Genomic DNA, 17,827 nt, shown 5'->3' on the forward strand with positions numbered 1-17,827 from the left:
AGCAGTGTCTGGGATTTGTTCTAATAGTCCATCTATACTATCCTCCACCAGGTTGCAAATTCAAAATAATTTTTATCTGCATCTAGCTCTGAAAAAATATTTGGGCTTGTAGCACTGTGTGGGACTTGTTTTATTAGTCGATCTATACTAACCTCCACCAGGTTGCAAATTCAAAATAATTTTTATCTGCATCTAGCTCTGAAACAATATTTGAGCTTGTAGCACTGTGTGGGACTTGTTCTATTAGTCCATCTATACTAACCTCCACCAGGTTGCAAATTCAAAATAATTTTTATCTGCATCTAACTCTGAAAAAATATCTTGGCTTTGGCTTGTTGCAGTGAGTGGGACTTGTTCTATTAGTCCACCTATACTAACCTCCACCAGGTTGCAAATTCAAAATAATTTTTATCTGCATCTAGCTCTGAAAAAATATTTTGGCTTCGGCTTGTAGCAGTGTGTGGGAATTGTTCTATTAGTCCATCTATACTATCCTCCAGCAGGTGGCAAGTTCAAAATAATTTTTATCTGCATCTAGCTCTGAAAAAATATTTGAGCTTGTAGCAGTGTGTGGGACTTGTTCTATTAATCCATCTATACTAACCTCCACAAGGTTGCAAATTCAAAATAATTTTTATCAGCATCTAGCTCTGAAAAAATATTTTGGCCTCGGCTAATAGCAGTGTGTGGGACTTGTTCTATTAGTCCGTCTATACTAACCTCAACCAGGTTGAAAATACAAAGTAATTTTTATCTGCATCTTGCTCTGAAAAAATATTTCGGCTTGTAGAAGTGTGTGGGATTTGTTATATTAGTCCATCTATACTAACCTCCACCATGTTGCAAATTCAAAATAATTTTTATCTGCATCTAGCTCTGAAAAAATATCTTGGCTTCGGCTTGTAGCAGTGTGTGGGACTTGTTTTATTAGTCCATCTATACTAACCTCCACCAGTTTGCAAATTCAAAATAATTTTTATCTGCATCTAGCTCTGAAAAAATATTTTGGCTTCGGCTTGTAGCAGTGTGTGGGAATTGTTCTATTAGTCCATCTATACTATCATCCACCAGGATGCAAATTCAAAATAATTTTTATCTGCATCTAGCTCTGAAAAAATATTTTGGCTTCGGCTTTTAGCAGTGTGTGGGAATTGTTCTATTAGTCCATCTATATTATCCTCCAGCAGGTGGCAAGTTCAAAATAATTTTTATCTGCATCTAGCTCTGAAAAAATATTTGAGCTTGTAGCAGTGTGTGGGACTTGTTCTATTAGTCCATCTATACTAACCTCCACAAGGTTTCAAATTCAAAATAATTTTTATCTGCATCTAGCTCTGAAAAAATATTTGAGCTTGTAGCAGTGTGTGGGACTTGTTCTATTAGTCCATCTATACTAACCTCCACCAGATTGCAAATTTAAAAAAAATAATTTTTATCAGCATCTAGCTCTGAAAAAATATTTTGGCCTCGGCTTATAGCAGTGTGTGGGACTTGTTCTATTAGTTCGTCTATACTATCCTCCACCAGGATGCAAATTCAAAATAATTTTTATCTGCATCTAGCTCTGAAAAAATATTTTGGCTTCGGCTTGTAGCAGTGTGTGGGAATTGTTCTATTAGTCCATCTATACTATCCTCCACCAGGATGCAAATTCAAAATAATTTTTATCTGCATCTAGCTCTAAAAAAATATTTGGGCTTGTAGCAGTGTGTGGGATTTGTTATATTAGTCGATCTATACTAACCTCCACCAGGTTGCAAATTCAAAATAATTTTTATCGCATCTAGCTCTGAAAAAATATTTGGGCTTCGGCTTGCAGCAGAGTGTGGGACTTGTTCTATTAGTCCATCTAAACTAACCTCCACCAGGTTGCAAATTCAAAATAATTTTTATCTGCATCTAGCTCTGAAAGAATATCTTGGCTTCGGCTTGTAGCAGTGTGTGGGACTTGTTCTATTAGTCCATCTATACTAACTTCCACCAGGTTGCAAATTCAAAATAATTTTTATCTGCAACTAGCTCTGTAAAAATATTTGGGCTTCGGCTTGTAGCAGTGTGTGGGAATTGTTCTATTAGTCCATCTATACTATCCTCCACCAGGTTGCAAATTCAAAATAATTTTTATCAGCATCTAGCTCTGAAAAAATATTTGGGCTTGTAGCAGTGTGTGGGACTTGTTCTATTAGTCCATCTATACTAACCTCCACCAGGTTGCAAGTTCAAAATAATTTTATCTGCATCTAGCTCTGAAAAATATCTTGGCTTTGGCTTGTAGCAGTGTGTGGGACTTGTTGCATTAGTCCATCTATACTAATCTCCACCAGGTTGCAAATTCAAAATAATTTTTATCAGCATCTAGCTCTGAAAAAATATTTTGGCTTCCGCTTGTAGCAGTGTGTGGGACTTGTTCTATTAGTCCATCTATACTAACCTCAACCAGGTTGAAAATACAAAGTAATTTTTATCTGCATCTTGCTCTGAAAAAATATTTCGGCTTGTAGCAGTGTGTGGGATTGGTTCTATTAGTCCATCTATACTATCCTCCACCAGGTTGCAAATTCAAAATAATTTTTATCTGCATCTAGCTCTGAAAAAATATTTGGGCTTGTAGCAGTGTGTGGGACTTGTTTTATTAGTCCATCTATACTAACCTCCACCAGGATGCAAATTCAAAATAATTTTTATTTGCATCTAGTTCTGAAAAAATATCTTGGCTTTCGCTTGTAGCAGTGAGTGGGACTTGTTCTATTAGTCCATCTATACTAACCTCCACCAGGTTGCAAATTCAAAATAATTTTTATCTGCATCTAGCTCTGAAAAAATATTTTGGCTTCGGCTTGTAGCAGTGAGTGGGCCTGGTTCTATTAGTCCATTTATACTAACCTCCACCAGGTTGCAAATACAAAATAATTTTTATCCGCATCTTGCTCTGAAAAAATATTTTGGCTTGTAGCAGTGTGTGGCATTTGTTCTATTAGTCCATCTATACTAACCTCCACCAGGTTGCAAATTCAAAATAATTTTTATCTGCATCTAGCTCTGAAAAAATATTTGGGCTTGTAGCAGTGTGTGGGACTTGTTCTATTAGTCCATCTATACTAACCTCCACCAGGTTGCAAATTCAAAATAATTTTTATCTGCATCTAGCTCTGAAAAAATATTTTGGCCTCGGCTTATAGCAGTGTGTGGGACTTGTTCTATTAGTCCGTCTATACTAACCTCAACCAGGTTGAAAATACAAAATAATTTTTATCTGCATCTTGCTCTGAAAAAATATTTTGACTTGTAGCAGTGTGTGGGACTTGTTCTTTTAGTCCATCTATACTAACCTCCCCCAGGTTGCAAATTCAAAATAATTTTTATCTGCATCTAGCTCTGAAAAAATATCTTGGATTCGGCTTGTAGCAGTGTGTGGGACTTGTTTTATTAGTCCATCTATACTAACCTCCACCAGTTTGCAAATTCAAAATAATTTTTATCTGCATCTAGCTCTGAAAAAATATTTGGCTTCGGCTTGTAGCAGTGTGTGGGAATTGTTCTATTAGTCCATCTATGCTATCCTCCACCAGGTTGCAAATTCTAAATAATTTTTATCTGCATCTAGCTCTGAAAAAATATTTGGGCTTGTAGCAGTGTGTGGGATTTGTTGTATTAGTCCATCTATACTAACCTCCACCAGGTTGCAAATTCAAAATAATTTTTATCGCATCTAGCTCTGAAAAAATATTTGGGCTTCGGCTTGCAGCAGAGTGTGGGACTTGTTCAATTAGTCCATCTATACTAACCTCCACCAGGTTGCAAATTCAAAATAATTTTTATCTGCATCTAGCTCTGAAAGAATATCTTTTCTTCGGCTTGTAGCAGTGTGTGGGACTTGTTCTATTAGTCCATCTATACTAACCTCCACCAGGTTGAAAATTCAAAATAATTTTTATCTGCATCTAGATCTGTAAAAATTTTTGGGCTTCGGCTTGTAGCAGTGTGTGGGAATTGTTCTATTAGTCCATCTATACTATCCTCCACCAGGTTGCAAATTCAAAATAATTTTTATCTGCATCTAGCTCTGAAAAAATATTTGGGCTTGTAGCAGTGTGTGGGACTTGTTTTATTAGTCCATCTATACCAACCTCCACCAGATTGCAAATTCAAAATAATTTTTATCTGCATCTAGCTCTGAAAAAATATTTGAGCTTGTAGCACTGTATGGGACTTGTTCTATTAGTCCATCTATACTAACCTCCAACAGGTTGCAAATTCAAAATAATTTTTATCTGCATCTATCTCTGAAAAAATATCTTGGCTACGGCTTGTAGCAGTGTGTGGGACTTGTTTTATTAGTCCATCTATACTAATCTCCACCAGGTTGCAAATTCAAAATAATTTTTATCTGCATCTAGCTCTGAAAAAATATTTGGGCTTGTAGCAGTGTGTGGGACTTGTTCTATTAGTCCATCTATACTAACCTCCACCAGGTTGCAAATTCAAAATAATTTTTATCTGCATCTAGCTCTGAAAAAATATCTTGGCTTCGGCTTGTAGCAGTGTGTGGGACTTGTTCTATTAGTCCATCTATACTAACCTCCACCAGGTTGCAAATTCAAAATAATTTTTATCTGCATCTAGCTCTGAAAAAATATCTTGGCTTCGGCTTGTAGCAGTGTGTGGGACTTGTTCTATTAGTCCATCTATATTAACCTCCACCAGGTTGCAAATTCAAAATAATTTTTATCTGCATCTAGCTCTGAAAAAATATTTTGCCTTCGGCTTGTAGCGGTGTGTGGGAATTGTTCTATTTGTCCATCTATACTATCCTCCACCAGGTTGCAAATTCAAAATAATTTTTATCTGCATCTAGCTCTGAAAAAATATTTGAGCTTGTAGCAGTGTTTGGAACTTGTTCTATTAGTCCATCTATACTAACCTCCACAAGGTTGCAAATTCAAAATAATTTTTATCTGCATCTAGCTCTGTAAAAATGTTTGGGCTTCGGCTTGTAGCAGTGTGTGGGAATTGATCTATTAGTCCATCTATACTATCCTCCACCTGGTTGCAAATTCAAAATAATTTTTATCTGCATCTAGCTCTGAAAAAATTTCTTGGCTTCGGCTTGTAGCAGTGTGTGGAACTTGTTCTATTAGTCCATCTATACTAACCTCTACCAGGTTGCAAAATTCAAAATAATTTTTATCTGCATCTAGCTCTGAAAAAATATTTGGGCTTCGGCTTGTAGCAGTGTGTGGGAATTGTTCTATTAGTCCATCTATACTATCCTCCACCAGGTTGCAAATTCAAAATAATTTTTATCTGCATCTAGCTCTGAAAAAATATTTGAGCTTGTAGCACTGTGTGGGACTTGTTCTATTAGTCCATCTACACTAACCTCCACCAGGTTGCAAATTCAAAATAATTTTTATCTGCATCTAGCTCTGAAAAAATATCTTGGCTTTGCCTTGTAGCATTTTGTGTGACTTCTTCTATTAGTCCATATATACTAAAATCCACCATGTTGCAAATTCAAAATAATTTTTATCAGCATCTAGCTCTGAAAAAATATTTTGGCTTCGGCTTGTAGCAGTGTGTGGGACATGTTCTATTAGTCCATCTATACTAACCTCCACCAGGTTGCAAATAGAAAATAATTTTTATCTGCATCTAGCTCTGAAAAAATATTTTGACTTGTAGCAGTGTGTGGGAATTGTTCTTTTAGTCCATCTATACTAACCTCCACCAGGTTGCAAATTCAAAATAATTTTTATCCGCATCTAGCTCTGAAAAAATATTTGAGCTTGTAGCAGTGTGTGGGACTTGTTTTATTAGTCCATCTATACCAACCTCCACCAGATTGCAAATTCAAAATAATTTTTATCTGCATCTAGCTCTGAAAAAATATTTGAGCTTGTAGCACTGTGTGGGACTTGTTCTATTAGTCCATCTACACTAACCTCCACCAGGTTGCAAATTCAAAATAATTTTTATCTGCATCTAGCTCTGAAAAAATATCTTGGCTTTGGCTTGTAGCAGTGTGTGTGACTTGTTCTATTAGTCCATATATACTAACCTCCACCATGTTGCAAATTCAAAATAATTTTTATCAGCATCTAGCTCTGAAAAAATATTTTGGCTTCGGCTTCTAGCAGTGTGTGGGACATGTTCTATTAGTCCATCTATACTAACCTCCACCAGGTTGCAAATAGAAAATAATTTTTATCTGCATCTAGCTCTGAAAAAATATTTTGACTTGTAGCAGTGTGTGGGAATTGTTCTTTTAGTCCATCTATACTAACCTCCACCAGGTTGCAAATTCAAAATAATTTTTATCCGCATCTAGCTCTGAAAAAATATTTGAGCTTGTAGCAGTGTGTGGGACTTGTTTTATTAGTCCATCTATACCAACCTCCACCAGATTGCAAATTCAAAATAATTTTTATCTGCATCTAGCTCTGAAAAAATATTTGAGCTTGTAGCACTGTGTGGGACTTGTTCTATTAGTCCATCTACACTAACCTCCACCAGGTTGCAAATTCAAAATAATTTTTATCTGCATCTAGCTCTGAAAAAATATCTTGGCTTTGGCTTGTAGCAGTGTGTGTGACTTGTTCTATTAGTCCATATATACTAACCTCCACCATGTTGCAAATTCAAAATAATTTTTATCAGCATCTAGCTCTGAAAAAATATTTTGGCTTCGGCTTCTAGCAGTGTGTGGGACATGTTCTATTAGTCCATCTATACTAACCTCCACCAGGTTGCAAATAGAAAATAATTTTTATCTGCATCTAGCTCTGAAAAAATATTTTGACTTGTAGCAGTGTGTGGGAATTGTTCTTTTAGTCCATCTACACTAAACTCCACCAGGTTGCAAATTCAAAATAATTTTTATCCGCATCTAGATCTGAAAAAATATCTTGGCTACGGCTTGTAGCAGTGTGTGGGACTTGTTTTATTAGTCCATCTATACTAATCTGCACCAGGTTGCAAATTCAAAATAATTTTTATCAGCATCTAGCTCTGAAAAAATATTTTGGCTTCGGCTTGTAGCAGTGTGTGGGACTTGTTCTATTAGTCCATGTAAACTAACCTCCACCAGGTTGCAAATACAAAATAATTTTTATCTGCATCTATCTCTGAAAAAATATTTGTGCTTGTAGCAGTGTGTGGGACTTGTTCTACTAGTGCATCTATACTAACCTCCACCAGGTTGCAAATTCAAAATAATTTTTATCTGCATCTAGCTCTGAAAAAATATCTGGGCTTGTAGCAGTGTGTGGGACTTGTTCTATTAGTCCATCTATACTAACCTCCACCAGGTTGCAAATTCAAAATAATTTTTATCTGCATCTAGCTCTGAAAAAATATTTTGGCCTCTGCTTGTAGCAGTGACTGGGACTTGCTGTTAGAACCTTGCTAAGTGGGTGCGTCAATGTACTATATGTGCTAGATCTAAGTCCTCACATACTCCTGCTGCGGGGTTGCTTTGTCCTTTGGAGGTTCCCAGTGCTCCTTGGACACATTTGGCTTTGGACTTTATAACTGACCTTCCCCCCTCTGAGGGTTTTACTGTCATCTGGGTGGTCGTGGACCGTTTTAGCAAGATGTGTCACTTGGTTCCCTTCATCAAACTGCCCTGCGCTAAAACTCTCGCTAAGGCCTTTGTCAAGGAAATTGTCAGACTTCATGGCGTTCCTACTGACATTGTTTCTGATAGGGGTCCTCAGTTCGTGGCTCATTTTTGGCGTGCCTTTTGTGACAGGTTGGGAGTTCATTTGTCGTTCTCGTCCGGATATCATCCTGAATCTAATGGCCAGACAGAAAGGAAAAACCAGGATGTTGAGCAGCTCTTGCGTTGTTTTGTGGCAGATAATCAAGAGGGGTGGTCTGAGTTTCTGCCACTTGCTGAATTTGCTCTGAAAAATCATACATCTTCTTCTGCTGGTTGTTCGCCTTTTTTTTGTTGTTCTGGGAGACATCCGTCGTTTGGGTCGTTCTCCAAGTTGGGATCTGCCGTGCCTGAGGAGGAGAATTTTTTTTTAACTCTAGACGGTATAGAGGTAGTTTGCAGTATCTTGTGGCCTGGAAAGGTTTCGGACCCGAGGATAACTCTTGGGTGAGGTCGGATGATGTTTCCGCGTCCAGACTTATCAGAGCATTTCACAGGAGATTTCCTGATAAGCCTGGTCCTAGGGGATCCGGAGGATCCTCTTAGAAGGGGGGGTACTGTTAGAACCTTGCTCTTAGGTTTTTTTTTCCTTTGCTGGTCACATGACCTTGTTGGCCTATTTAATCCTGCTCCGCCCTTCTGGCTTTGCTGGACTTCATTGTATAACTACTTTCTAGCTAGCCTGTGCTCTGTATCTAACTCTGTTAGTTTGCTTGGTCTACGGACCTCTATGTTCTATATATTTTGTTTGTTCGTCTGTCTGCTACTATTTCTGTTAGGAGGTGTCCCATATTCCTCCCAGTCCTTAGTACTTGTAGGGATTCCTTCCCCACATCTATAGGTCTCCGTACAGACTAGCTTAGGACTTTAGCAGGTCTGATCGCAGGATCAGGTTCCCTGTTACATCGTAGGGATTCAGCTGAGTTCTATCGTAGGGACAGATCTCCTCTCTTTCCTTAGCTCTGGTAGCAGAACATAACAGTAAGTCCAGCCCGCAAATTCTCTAAGGAAAGATTTTTCTGTTCCATCATGGTGTCGGTTCAGGATTTGGCTAAACACCTGCAGGGACTCTCTCTGGAAGTGGCCGAGCTCCGTCAGCATGTGAGTAACTGTCCTGGAGCACATTTCTTGGAGCCTAAGGTATGTTTGCCGGATTTATTTTTTGGTGAACACCGAGAATTTTTTTCATTTAAAAATGCTTGCTTATTGTATTTTCGTTTGAGACCCAAGTCCTCTGGGGATGAATCCCAGCGCATAGGGTTCATAATGTCACTTTTGCGCAAAGAGCCTCAGGAGTGGGCCTTTTCTTTGCAACCTAGTGATACATGCTTCAGATCAGTGGATAGTTTTTTTTCTGCTTTGGGACTATTATATGATGATCCTGACCGTGTCGCATCAGCTGAGACTGAGTTGAGACGTTTGAAACAGGGATCAGGTAATGTGGAAAAATATTGTACTCATTTCCGTCGTTGGTCTACTCAAACAGGGTGGAACGATTCTGCTCTGAAAAGTCTATTTCTTGCTGGGCTCAATGAAAGGGTTAAAGACCTGCTAATTGCTTATCCTACACCTGAAGATTTGCAACAGGCTATGCAATTAGCTATACGGGTGGATAGGAGACTGCGTGCAAGGGTTAATGAGAGCAAATCCTCTGCTATGTCAGTTTCTGGTTATGAGAATGTGTGTGCTAACAGTGGTGAACCGATGGAGATTGGATCGGTGGCACCTCGCTCTCAAGAAAAAGATCGTAGATTTTCTGAAGGCTTGTGTTTCTATTGCGGAAAATCTGGTCATTTGATTAAAGGCTGTGAGCTTCGTATGAAGAAAGAAAAAAAAATGGTCAGTCATGCCCGTATTGCCTGTTTAAATTCCAAGGGTGTATTTTTAGCTGCTTCCACGATTGCTCAGGAAAAATTAATGGAATTTCGGGTGTTTGTTGATTGTGGGTCTACTCTGAATGTTATTGATGGGGGATTCTTGGAAAGACTCAATTTAAAACCCAAACCTTTATCATCCCCCATTGCTGTGGTTTCTGTGGATGGTTCCCCTTTGAAGAATATTACTCTCAAGGTCTGTGAATTTCCTCTCACTATTAATGGTGTTCACCATGAGAAATTGGATTTGGTAGTTTTGAATAACTTGCCTTCTCCAGTAATATTGGGATTGCCCTGGTTAAAATTTCACAATCCTGTACTGGATTGGTCTACCAGTGAAATTAAATCCTGGAGCCATAAATGTTATGACAAGTGTTGTAACGGGCGTATTGCAGCTTTGGATAGGGGAGAATTGCCTGTTCCTATTCAGGATTTTTGGAGAGTTTTTTCTGAGAAGGAATCGCAGGTTTTGCCTCCCCATAGAGACTATGATTGTTCTATTGAATTTGTCCCTGGAGCGACTCTTCCTAAAAGTCGTTTATTTAACCTTACTATACCTGAGAGGAAGGCTTTGGAGGAATACATACAGACAAGTTTGGCCGCCGGTCACATTAGGCCCTCTAAGTCTCCTGTGGCGGTTGGATTTTTTTTTGTAAAAAAAAAGGACGGCGGTTTACGTCCTTGTCTGGATTTTCGTGAGATTAACAAAATTACTGTACGCAATCCTTACCCACTGCCATTGATTCCTGATCTGTTTAACCAGTTAATGGGGGCCAAGTGGTTCTCTAAAATTGACCTTAAGGGGGCATACAATCTGTTGCGCATGAAGGAGGGTGACGAATGGAAGACTGCTTTTAACACTCCTGTGGGTCATTTTGAGAATCTCGTTATGCCTTTTGGTCTTACTAATGCTCCTGCATTTTTTCAGAATCTTATTAATGACATCCTTAGACCTTTGATCGGCAAAAATGTGGTTGTGTATTTGGATGACATTTTGATTTATTCGCCGGATCTGGAGTCTCATTTTCGGAGCGTACGTGAGGTATTACAGTTATTAATGGACAATTCGCTTTTTGCTAAGCTGGAGAAATGTGAGTTCGCTGTACAGAGAATTAGTTTTTTGGGTTACATTATCTCCAGCGAAGGTTTTGAGATGGACCCGGTTAAAGTTCAAGCTGTACAGGAATGGCCTAGGCCTATTGGTTTGAAATCGATACAGAGGTTTTTAGGTTTCGCCAATTATTACAGAAAATTCATAAAAAATTTTTCTAGTATTGTCAAACCTCTGACCGATCTCACCAGGAAAGGTGCTGATGCGGTTCAGTGGTCTTCTGAGGCCATTGAAGCTTTTGTGTATCTCAAGGAGAGGTTCACCTCTGCTCCCATCCTTATGCAGCCTGATGTGACTAAGCCGTTTTTGGTTGAGGTTGATGCTTCCTCTGTGGGGGTTGGCGCAGTATTGTCTCAGGATAACGGGGATGGATTACATCCCTGTGACTTTTTTTCAAAAAATTTTTCGGAGACTGAACTGAATTACGATATTGGTAATCGGGAATTATTGGCTATTAAACTCGCATTTGAACACTGGCGCCACTTCTTGGAAGGTGCGGAATTTCCCGTTCAGGTTCTTATGGATCATAAAAATCTGATATATCTTGATGCTGCCAAGCGCCTGAATGCCCGTCAGGCTAGGTGGGCACTGTTTTTCTCGCGGTTTAATTTCTCCGTTACTTACATCCCTGGTACTAAGAATGTTAAGGCGGATGCCTTGTCTCGCAGTTTTTCTCCCATAGTCGGTGCTGAGAAAGAGGAGAACATTTTACAAGAAGGTGTTGTGATAGCTGCTTTGGACTCCGTTTTGGAAGATGAGATTCTTAAAGCACAGGAGAATGCCCCATCTAACACTCCTCATGGGAGGTTGTTTGTGCCTGGGACCTTTAGGAGAGATTTGTTTGAGTGTCACGAATCTCGGTTGGCAGGTCATCCCGGAATCTCTGAGACCAAGAGACTGGTGGGTCGCAGTTTTTGATGGCCTGGATGGCAGAAGGAAGTCATTAAGTGGGTGCGTCAATGTACTATATGTGCTAGATCTAAGTCCTCACATACTCCTGCTGCGGGGTTGCTTTGTCCTTTGGAGGTTCCCAGTGCTCCTTGGACACATTTGGCTTTGGACTTTATAACTGACCTTCCCCCCTCTGAGGGTTTTACTGTCATCTGGGTGGTCGTGGACCGTTTTAGCAAGATGTGTCACTTGGTTCCCTTCATCAAACTGCCCTGCGCTAAAACTCTCGCTAAGGCCTTTGTCAAGGAAATTGTCAGACTTCATGGCGTTCCTACTGACATTGTTTCTGATAGGGGTCCTCAGTTCGTGGCTCATTTTTGGCGTGCCTTTTGTGACAGGTTGGGAGTTCATTTGTCGTTCTCGTCCGGATATCATCCTGAATCTAATGGCCAGACAGAAAGGAAAAACCAGGATGTTGAGCAGCTCTTGCGTTGTTTTGTGGCAGATAATCAAGAGGGGTGGTCTGAGTTTCTGCCACTTGCTGAATTTGCTCTGAAAAATCATACATCTTCTTCTGCTGGTTGTTCGCCTTTTTTTTGTTGTTCTGGGAGACATCCGTCGTTTGGGTCGTTCTCCAAGTTGGGATCTGCCGTGCCTGAGGAGGAGAATTTTTTTTTAACTCTAGACGGTATAGAGGTAGTTTGCAGTATCTTGTGGCCTGGAAAGGTTTCGGACCCGAGGATAACTCTTGGGTGAGGTCGGATGATGTTTCCGCGTCCAGACTTATCAGAGCGTTTCACAGGAGATTTCCTGATAAGCCTGGTCCTAGGGGATCCGGAGGATCCTCTTAGAAGGGGGGGTACTGTTAGAACCTTGCTCTTAGGTTTTTTTTTCCTTTGCTGGTCACATGACCTTGTTGGCCTATTTAATCCTGCTCCGCCCTTCTGGCTTTGCTGGACTTCATTGTATAACTACTTTCTAGCTAGCCTGTGCTCTGTATCTAACTCTGTTAGTTTGCTTGGTCTACGGACCTCTATGTTCTATATATTTTGTTTGTTCGTCTGTCTGCTACTATTTCTGTTAGGAGGTGTCCCATATTCCTCCCAGTCCTTAGTACTTGTAGGGATTCCTTCCCCACATCTATAGGTCTCCGTACAGACTAGCTTAGGACTTTAGCAGGTCTGATCGCAGGATCAGGTTCCCTGTTACATCGTAGGGATTCAGCTGAGTTCTATCGTAGGGACAGATCTCCTCTCTTTCCTTAGCTCTGGTAGCAGAACATAACACTTGCTCTATTAGTCATCTAAACTAACCTCCACCAGGTTGCAAATTCAAAATAATTTTTATCTGCATGTAGCTCGGAAAAAATATTTGGGCTTCGGCTTGCAGTAGTGCGTGGGACTTGTTCTATTAGTCCATCTATACTAACGTCCACCAGGTTACAAATTCAAAATAATTTTTATCTGCATCTAGCTCTGAAAAAATATTTGGGCTTCAGCTTGTAGCAGTGTGTGGGACTTGTTCTATTAGTCCATCTATACTAACCTCCACCAGGTTGCAAATTCAAAATAATTTTTATCTGCATCTAGCTCTGAAAAAATATTTTGGCTTCGGCTTGTAGCAGTGTGTGGGACTTGTTCTATTAGGCCATCTATACTAATCTCCACCAGGTTGCAAATTGAAAATAATTTTTATCTGCATCTAGCCCTGAAAAAATATTTTGGCTTCGGCTTGTAGCAGAGTGTGGGACTTGATCTATTAGTCCATCTATACTAACCCCCACCAGGTTGCAAATTCAATATAATTTTTATCTGCATCTAGCTCAGAAAAAATATCTGGGCTTCAGCTTGTAACAGTGTGTGGGACTTGTTCTATTACTCCATCTATACTAACCTCCACCAGGTTGCAAATTCAAAATAATTTTTATCTGCATCTAGCTCTGAAAAAATATCTTGGCTTCGGCTTGTAGCAGTGTGTGGGACTTGTTCTATTAGTCCATCTATACTAACCTCCACCAGGTTGCAAATTCAAAATAATTTTTATCTGCATCTAGCTCTGAAAAAATATTTTGGCTTCGGCTTGTAGCGGTGTGTGGGAATTGTTCTATTAGTCCATCTATACTATCCTCCACCAGATTGCAAATTCAAAATAATTTTTATCTGCATCTAGCTCTGAAAAAATAATTGAGCTTGTAGCAGTGTTAGGGACTTGTTCTATTAGTCCATCTATACTAACCTCCACAAGGTTGCAAATTCAAAATAATTTTTATCTGCATCTAGCTCTGAAAAAATATTTGAGCTTGTAGCACTGTGTGGGACTTGTTCTATTAGTCCATCTATACTAACCTCAACCAGGTTGCAAATTCAGAATAATTTTATCTGCATCTAGCTCTGCAAAAATATCTTGGCTTTGGCTTGTAGCAGTGTGTGGGACTTGTTCTATTAGTCCATCTATACTAACCTCCACAAGGTTGCAAATTCAAAAAAATTTTTATCAGCATCTAGCTCTGAAAAAATATTTTGGCTTCGGCTTGTAGCAGTGTGTGGGACTTGTTCTATAAGTCCATCCATACTAACCTCAACCAGGTTGAAAATACAAAATAATTTTTATCTGCATCTTGCTCTGAAAAATTTTTTCGGCTTGTAGCAGTGTGTGGGATTTGTTCTATTAGTCCATCTATACTAACCTCCACAAGGTTGCAAATTCAAAATAATTTTTATCTGCATCTAGTGCTGAAAAAATATTTTGGCTTCGGCTTGTAGCAGTGTGTGGGATTTGTTCTATTAGTCCATCTATACTAACCTCCACCAGGTTGAAAATTCAAAATAATTTTTATTTGCATCTAGCTCAGAAAAAATATTTTGGCTTGCAGCAGTGTGTGGGACTTGTTCTATTAGTCCATCTATACTATCCTCCACCAGGTTGCAAATTCAAAATAATTTTTATCTGTATCTAGCTCTGAAAAAATATTTGGGCTTGTAGCAGTATGTGGGACTTGTTTTATTTGTCCATCTATACTAACCTCCACCAGGTTGCAAATTCAAAATAATTTTTATCTGCATCTAGCTCTGAAAAAATATTTGAGTTTGGAGCATTGTGTGGGACTTGTTCTATTAGTCCACCTATACTAACCTCCACCAGGTTGCAAATTCATAATAATTTTTATCTGCATCTAGCTCTGAAAAAATATCTTGGCTTCGGCTTGTAGCAGTGTGTGGGACTTGTTCTATTAGTTCATATATACTAATCTCCACCATGTAGCAAATTCCAAATAATTTTTATCATCATCTAGCTCTGAAAAAATATTTGGGCTTCGGCTTGCAGCAGTGTGTGGGACTTGTTCTATTAGTCCATCTATACTAACCTCCACCAGGTTGCAAATTCAAAATAATTTTTATCTGCATATAGCTCTAAAAAAATATTTTGGCTTCGGCTTGTAGCAGTGTGTGGGACTTGTTCTATTAGTCCATCTATACTAATCTCCACCAGGTTGCAAATTCAAAATAATTTTTATCTGCATCTAGCCCTGAAAAAATATTTTGGGCTTCGGCTTGAAGCAGTGCGTGGTACTTGTTCTATTAGTCCATCTATACTAACCTCCACCAGGTTGCAAATTCAAAATAATTTTTATCTGCATCTAGCTCTGAAAAAATATTTGGGCTTCGGCTTGTAGCAGTGTGTGGGACTTGTTCTATTAGTCCATCTAAACTAACCTCCACCAGCTTGCAAATTCAAAATAATTTTTATCTGCATCTAGCTCTGAAAAAATATTTGTGTTTCGGCTTGTAGCAGTGTTTGGTACTTGTTCTATTAGTCCATCTATACTAACCTCCACCAGGTTGCAAATTCAAAATAATTTTTATCTGCATCTAGCTCTGAAAAAATATTTGGGCTTCGGCTTGTAGCAGTGTGTGGGACTTGGTCTATTAGTCCATCTATACTAACCTCCACCAGGTTGCAAATTCCAAATAATTTTTATCTGCATCTAGCTCTGAAAAAATATTTGTGCTTTGGCTTGTAGCAGTGTGTGGGACTTGTTCTATTAGTCCATCTATACTAACCTCCACCAGGTTGCAAATTCAAATTAATTTTTATCTGCATCTAGCTCTGAAAAAATATTTGGGCTTCTGCTTGTAGCTGTGTGTGGGACTTATTCTATTAGTCCATCTACACTAACCTCCACCAGGTTGCAAATTCAAAATAATTTTTTTCTGCATCTATCTCTGAAAATATATTTGGGCTTCGGCTTGTAGCAGTGTGTGGGACTTGTTCTATTAGTCCATCTAAACTAACCTCCACCATGTTGCAAATTCAAAATAATTTTCATCTGCATCTAGCTCTGAAAAAATATTTGGGCTTCGGCTTGTAGCAGTGTGTGGGACTTGTTCTATTAGTCCATCTATACTAACCTCCACCAGGTTGCAAATTCAAAATAATTTTTATCTGCATCTAGCTCTGAAAAAATATTTGGGCTCCGGCTTGTAGCAGTGTGTGGGACTTGTTCTATTAGTCCATCTATACTAACCTCCACCAGGTTGCAAATTCAAACTAATTTTTATCTGCATTTAGATCTGAAAAAATATCTGGGCTTGTAGCAGTGTGTGGGACTTGTTCTATTAGTTCTTCTATACTAACCTCCACCAGGTTGCAAATTCAAAACATTTTTAGCTGCATCTAGCTCTGAAAAAATATTTGGGCTTCGGCTTGTAGCAGTGTGTGGGACTTGTTCTATTAGTCCATATATACTAACCTCCACCAGGTTGCAAATTCAAAATAATTTTTATCTGCATCTAGCTCTGAAAAAATATTTTGGCTTCGGCTTGAAGCATTGCGTGGTACTTGTTCTATTAGTCCATCTATACTAACCTTCACCTGGTTGCAAATTCAGAATAATTTTTATCTGCATCTATCTCTGAAAAAATATTTGGGCTTCGGCTTGTAGGAGTGTGTGGGACTTGTTCTATTAGTCCATCTATACTAACCTCCACCAGGTTGCAAATTAAAAATAATTTTTATCTGCATGTAGCTCTGAAAAAATATTTGGGCTTCAGCTTGTAGCAGTGTGTGAGACTTGTTCTATTAGTTCATCTATACTAACCTCCACCAGGTTGCAAAATCAATTAATTTTTATCTGCATCTAGCTCTGAAAAAATATTTTTGCTTCTGCTTGTAGCTGTGTGTGGGACTTAATCTATTAGTCCATCTATACTAACCTCCACCAGGTTGCAAATTCAAAATAATTTTTTTCTGCATCTAGCTCTGAAAATATATTTGGGCTTCGGCTTGTAGCAGTGTGTGGGACTTGTTCTATTAGTCCATCTAAACTAACCTCCACCATGTTGCAAATTCAAAATAATTTTTATCTGCATCTAGTTCTGAAAAAATATTTGGGCTTCGGCTTGTAGCAGTGTGTGGGACTTGTTCTATTAGTCCATCTATACTAACCTCCACCAGGTTGCAAATTCAAATTAATTTTTATCTGCATCTAGCTCTGAAAAAATATTTGGGCTTCGGCTTGTAGGAGTGTGTGGGACTTGTTCTATTAATCCATCTATACTAACCTCCACCAGGTTGCAAATTCAAAATAATTTTTATCTGCATCTAGCTCTGAAAAAATATTTGGGCTTCGGCTTGTAGCAGTGTGTGGGACTTGTTCTATTAGTCCATCTATACTAACCTCCACCAGGTTGCAAATTCAAACTAATTTTTATCTGTATTTAGATCTGAAAAAATATCTGGGCTTGTAGCAGTGTGTGGGACTTGTTCTATTAGTCCATATGAACTTACCTCCACCAGGTTGCAAATTCAAAACATTTTTAGCTGAATCTAGCTCTGAAAAAATATTTGGGCTTCGGCTTGTAGCAGTGTGTTTGACTTGTTCTATTAGTCCATCTATACTATCCTCCACCAGGTTGCAAATTCAAAATAATTTTTATCTGCATCTAGCTCTGAAAAAATATTTTGGCTTCGGCTTGTAGCAGTGTGTGGGACTTGTTCTATTAGTCCATCTATACTAATCTGCACCAGGTTGCAAATTCAAAATAATTTTTATCTGCATCTAGCCCTGAAAAAATATTTTGGCTTCGGCTTGTAGCAGCGTGTGGGACTTGTTCTATTAGTCCATCTATACTAACCTCCACCAGGTTGCAAATTCAAAATAATTTTTATCTGCATCTAGCTCAGAAAAAATATTTGGGCTTCGGCTTGAAGCACTGCGTGGTACTTGTTCTATTAGTCCATCTATACTAACCTTCACCTGGTTGCAAATTCAGAATAATTTTTATCTGAATCTAT

The sequence above is a fragment of the Phyllobates terribilis genome, unplaced genomic scaffold (assembly GCF_046119375.1).
Source record: "Phyllobates terribilis strain yellow unplaced genomic scaffold, ASM4611937v1 Scaffold_11__3_contigs__length_659146591, whole genome shotgun sequence".
Classification (NCBI taxonomy): domain Eukaryota; kingdom Metazoa; phylum Chordata; class Amphibia; order Anura; family Dendrobatidae; genus Phyllobates; species Phyllobates terribilis.